We start from the raw sequence: 5,551 nt of genomic DNA on the forward strand, positions 1-5,551 counted from the left end.
CACTTTTGCCCCCACCCTCCTTTCGCAAAAGCCTTGGAGAGCATTTGATCTGGCTCAGCGTTGACAATTACTCTCGCTGCGATTTTGCACCTGCGACAAGCTCATCCCAAAGCTCGGGTCCTTGAAGATGAGCACGGGAAGTGTGCACGCAGCTCATCTTGACAACCGGTCCAAGTAGCAATGGGGCAAAGACTCTCTGTGACAACCCGGGCTAAACTCAGCCTCTCCTTGACATGCAAAGATCTTGCCCTCTCAATCAGGACGCATGGCTTCAACATACTTCCTTGGCACCAGTTGCCGCTCTCTGCGCGCTTCCAGAGACAAACAACTGTCAACGGATCAATTGGTGAACGGCGCACCCCAAAATGGCAGGGGGCGACCGTAGCCGGGCACCGGGACCACACAGGCCCTCACCGAGGCTCGACGGCAGACAAGGGCCTCAGCCAAGGTCGTGGCGAGCGTCAAGTGCAAAAGCGCACCGCGGGTGGCGGCCGCTGTGAAAAAGTAGGACCTGTTGGAGCAGATAAGCTTCATCCGCACGTAGGACTTGAAACGCAATGAAAATTTCCCATCGCCAATCACGATGACCGCGACCAAATAATTGCTGGCATCTAACTTAGCCGAAAAGATGTTTGTAGGTGACGGGGAGAAATTGGGCCTTACTCAAACCGACACCAAGATGACGAGAGCCGAGACGCGTGTCCGGCAACTGCCGCCTTGGGCCTAAGCGGGCCTTACTATCCGAGAGCGAGTCAGACAACGAAAAGCCACCCGAAACGAGCGCGGCAGTTATCGTTGAAACGGCGCAAAGCATCGTCCTTCAAATATGCTTTGTGGTCTCGTCTTCTTTTTTTATTTTCTTTCTAACAACAAAACGAATGCTCGGGAACCTGACAATGTCATCTGTCAAGTGCGGCGAGCACACGTGGCTGCCAGAAGTTGACCATGAGCAAGACGATCATCAGCCGGGCGCTGAAGAAGGCGGACACATGACCCCCGACGACGCATCCGTGAATAGACGGCCGAAGCTACTCCCGATGCGTGACGACGGACGCCGAGGAAAACGGGACACGCTTTACTCCAGTTACACAAACGACCGCACGGCGATATGATTCGCTCCAGTCACGGCACGATACGCTCCGAATACGATATGATTTGTTGCGATTCCGATGGGATGCGATACGAGCCGACGACGATGGGTTGCAGGCCAACGAGGTGATATGATCGACTCCCGCTAACGATAGGCTTCGCCGCGCTTCACTCCGATTCGTAGCGGTTGCCTTGGACGGTACGGCAAGGCAAGATCATTCTCAAAAGTTGTGCGCGAAGCAGATTAGAGTTTCAAGCAAGGTCATAAACTAACATGAAAATAGGGCAAGCCGGTTGAAGGTAATTTCAAAAGCGCTTAGGCCAATCGAATTACATGTCACAGCTCCTATTGGACTAAATGGATTTGTGCCTTTCAAGTGCCTCATCTGGATTAGCGTCGCCACTTTAGGGAAGGAAACCAGCCGCGGACGACATCGGCGTCTTCAGCTCCCGCCCCCCGCGGAAACGATCAAAAAGTCACCGCCGTCTTGGTGTGCGCTCACGTACAAGCGCCGTTTGTCGCTCACCTGGGTTTTCTGCCAGATTTGGGCAAGAAGCCGAGCCGCTAAGCCCGCGTGAGCCCCGCAACCTGCCACCAGGTTTCCTGCCTTCGTGTCCAGAAGGACAGCCAGTGAGGGATCATAAAAGCATTTCTGCGGGATCAAGAGAGGAAATCCTCTCAGGCTGTGCGCGGCTTCTCCCCGAACAGAGGATAGATGGGGAATTTATAGCCATTTGGAAGCGGCCTCAGCCGCAGTTAAAGACCTTAAGGGAGTCCGAGCGGCGGCTTGATCTGCGTCTTGGCTGGCCCCGCGACCTGGCCATAAGGCCCGGCGGGGCTTGGCATGTCGCAGACCCGGTTTGGGTCCCGCTGCTCTTGTTTGGATTCCTTTGCTCCTTCTCTGGGATGAGATGAGCTCATCCACTGGAGCCCAATGAGAGCCGCTTAAGATCTTTGACATCGGCATCAGGCGCTTTTCGCAACTGGATGACTCCAGCGTGGTCGCCTCCATTCCGGGTTGACTACAAAGCGGCGGCTACTGTCGACGGCCAAACATCATCAAGCAGAAACGCATGGTTGCAGATGAGCGCGACAGTATGCAACCCCCCCGCTGGGCATAGTATCGTTGGGGCCGACTGCAACGGTGAAAACGACAGCAGCCAAACTAGTCGACAGCATTGTATGTAGCAAAAAAAAAAAAAAAAAGGGGGCCGCATATAAAGCCAAGTGACCAACAGCCGCTCATTGAAGAAACAATGAAGTCAGCAAGTAGTCAAGGTAGCACTTCACATATGTCAACACTCGTCAAAATAGCGTTTGCATCTGTTGTTGTGTCTGTTTTTTTGTTTGTTTTTTTTTCCCTGACTCTCCTTGTCATGTCTCTGCTATGTACCGCAGCAAGTGATATTAAATTGGGCTCTGTCTGGCTCTTTAAAAAAGGCTTCAAGCTGTTTTTCACATGTCTCTGCTATGTATCGCAGCAAGTGATATGAAATTGGGCTCTGGCTCTTTAAAAAAGGCTTCAAGCTGTTTTTCACTCCCAGTTGAAGAACTAAAGAGAATTCAAAAATGGTATCGCTGCGGCAAAGTGCTCAACCAAGCAATGTCATTTCATCGAACAAAGGTCTGCTAACTGATTGCTAGCATCATGCAAAATGCTATCGATTGGTTTATGGAAATGAGCTATGATAATCATACGCTTTCGAAGAACTGCTACTTGACTCTACGTGAAGCAGCAACGCACACAATCAGAGCATACAACCGTACTTGCGGCTGTTTATTTTGGCTGCTAAGTAGGGGCCCTTCTTTGCTTTTACATTTAATGAGATCGAGCGGGGGCTAAATGCTGCCCGTAATATTGTGACACAACATGACAGTGCACGTATAGCGTGCAACTCTAAATTCAGGTTTGCCTGTAAAGTGTAAAAAAATAAAATAAAAAATCTGCACCACACCACAGAGTTAACCAGGATATCGTGTTGGCTCTTTGTAATCCTTCCGTGATTATTATTATCGTCTCCTCAAATATCGCAACGATACACCTGCACCACCGAAAGCAGATCCTGAAGTAAGGGCACGGTTTTGGATGCGGCTCTTTCCGTATTGTGCCGGTGTAGCTCATGTAACGGCTCGTGAGCGCATATCTCCGATGGCCGTCTGAGGGATGTGATAAGGGGCTTAGATGAAGGGGGGGGCTGCTGAATCGCTGACTGACACGGCTGCTCAGGGGCTAATCCTGCTAATCCTCCGCTCGCTCAGGGGTGCGCTGGAGCCACGGGCCTATGACCCCACCCCGAGACGACACACGCGGCTCTCGCACTACCGATATGGCCTCACACGTCCTCGGCGTGACTTCAAGTGGCACGGTCAACCATTAACATTTATGGCTGCGTGTGATGCACTCATACGGCATATGTACTTGCTCACGTACAAACGCGCGTGCAACGTGTGCGGACGTGCAATTAGGAGCTCTTTTGAAGTCACTGACCTCCGACCGGCCGGAACACTCGCAACACAACACGACAGCAGGGAAGGCGTCAAGTCCAAACAAAAGGCGGCTGAGCCGTGACATGCATTGGCACACAATGATAAAAGTGCATTTTGTTGAGACAGAAATGTTGCTGGCGCAGCACCGGCTACTTCTTACAAAGATGACATTTGAAATCCCAAGAATAAAGCCGTCCACCTTCCGCAGCACTCCTGAGGGTTAGGTGCGGTCAAGCCGACCCCGGCGCACTTTGGGAGAGAGACCTTGAATGGGGTAGCTTTTTAAAATAGAAACTGAAGGAGGTATCATTGAGCTCTCCGCGTCCTCGTCGTCTTGTTGTTAAACAGGAGACCATCCCCAGCTGCCGATCTGCGATCATCAAGAAAACGGCATCTTGGAAACACGGGGTGGGGGCGGGGCGGGGATCTCGCAAACTTCACACTGGAAGGCGGGAGCTGGGATTGGAACCTGAAACTTCCACGAGTCGTCCAGGCTGCCACATTTGTAAATCCGGCCATAACAATGAATGGCGCTGGAAAAGTGGAGTGCAAATATGGAAAATGTCAGGTGGCCCCATATCAAATAAAGACCTCACACTGTGTATTTGTGCTTCTGACAAGCGACGCTTCATTTGATCGATTCTTGCTATTCACACGAACAATTAATTCCTCTAGTAAGAGTCACTCAGTGGAAGTGTGTGAGCTCCCCCCCCCCCCCACCAAGGACTTGGGTTCCTTCCCACTCGCGCAGCACGTTTAACCTTCAACATAAAACGCTCCACTGAGTTCGATGGCTTGATATTGCGTTGAAGTGGCACTGGACAGCAAGGAACAGGTTAAAATGCAAGCCAAGCTCTTCCCGATCAATTGGTTTGGCTGGAAGTGACGACTACGTTTTGACGCGTATCCTCCTGTCGGGCTCGACTTTGAAGGGGTAAACCGGAAGCGCGCGCGTGCGTGTCACGTCTTACTGCGCGATCGCTTGTCGCTCGGGTGAGTGCGTTTGAGAGCGCGCTCGCTCGCGAGCCAGACGGCAAGTGAGGCGCGCTCGCCGCGCGTCGACGGTCCCGTTTGGAAGGAAAGGAGCACTTTGAAAGTTTCGCGAACTCGGCGCACTTTGCCAAGATGCCCGCCGCTTGGACGCCGACTCGCTCCTATGGAATATAGTCCGGCTCTCCATGTTGCGCCAGCAGCCCACGCCAAGAACAAATTGTTCGTCATGTGCATCATGTTGTCCCTGTGGCTCTACGTGATCTACTGCTGCTTGGGCTCCGGCGCGACCGCGCCGGGGCTTGGGTACGAGCGCGCAGGAGCGGGCGCGGACGCCCGGCGCGGCGGGTCCTCGGCGGTCCCGTCCCGGGACTTGCTCCGCAACAAGGCGGACAACGACGCGGACGGCGGAGGGGACGAGCGGGGGGCCGGCGACGCTCGCGGGGCGTCGTCTTCCCTCAATGAGTCCGAGAGTCAAAAGCTGCCGCGGGCCATCATCATCGGCGTGAAGAAAGGGGGGACGCGCGCGCTGCTGGAGTTCTTGCGGCTGCACCCCGACGTGCGCGCGGCGGGCGCAGAGCCGCACTTCTTCGACCGCAACTACCACAAGGGCCTGGACTGGTACAGGTGAGTCCCAAACACACACACATACCCCGGGCGCTTCTTTGCACGTTCCCAACCCACCTGACTCCTCTTGGCCGGCCTCAAGCGACGCCTTGGCAGTGCAACTTATTCCGTGACACTTGACCACCGACATTCAACCAAGGCGTCAAGAGACAGACAGAGAGCGAGAGACAGAGAGCATCTCGTCTCCAAGAAAACCATGATGGACTTTTACATCAGCACACGTGCTTGTTATATTTTGTTATAATAAATATGTTGATCATCGAAATGGAAATCTCCACATACCGGCCCCTCGGGGGGCAATGGGAGGGAGGTTGGGATCGATCTGTCCATCTCAACACATGACACAACGCCCCCCCC

At 53.4% G+C, this 5,551-nt stretch overlaps 1 pseudogene; it reads left to right on the forward strand.

Annotated features, from left to right (window-relative positions):
* Positions 1 to 4,563: 4,563 nt before the first annotated feature.
* On the forward strand, positions 4,564 to 5,210 carry LOC109530930 (heparan sulfate glucosamine 3-O-sulfotransferase 3B1 pseudogene; annotated as a pseudogene).
* The last annotated feature ends 341 nt before the right edge of the window (positions 5,211 to 5,551 follow it).

This window comes from Hippocampus comes, unplaced genomic scaffold (assembly GCF_001891065.2).
Source record: "Hippocampus comes isolate QL1 unplaced genomic scaffold, H_comes_QL1_v1.1 scaffold1530, whole genome shotgun sequence".
Classification (NCBI taxonomy): domain Eukaryota; kingdom Metazoa; phylum Chordata; class Actinopteri; order Syngnathiformes; family Syngnathidae; genus Hippocampus; species Hippocampus comes.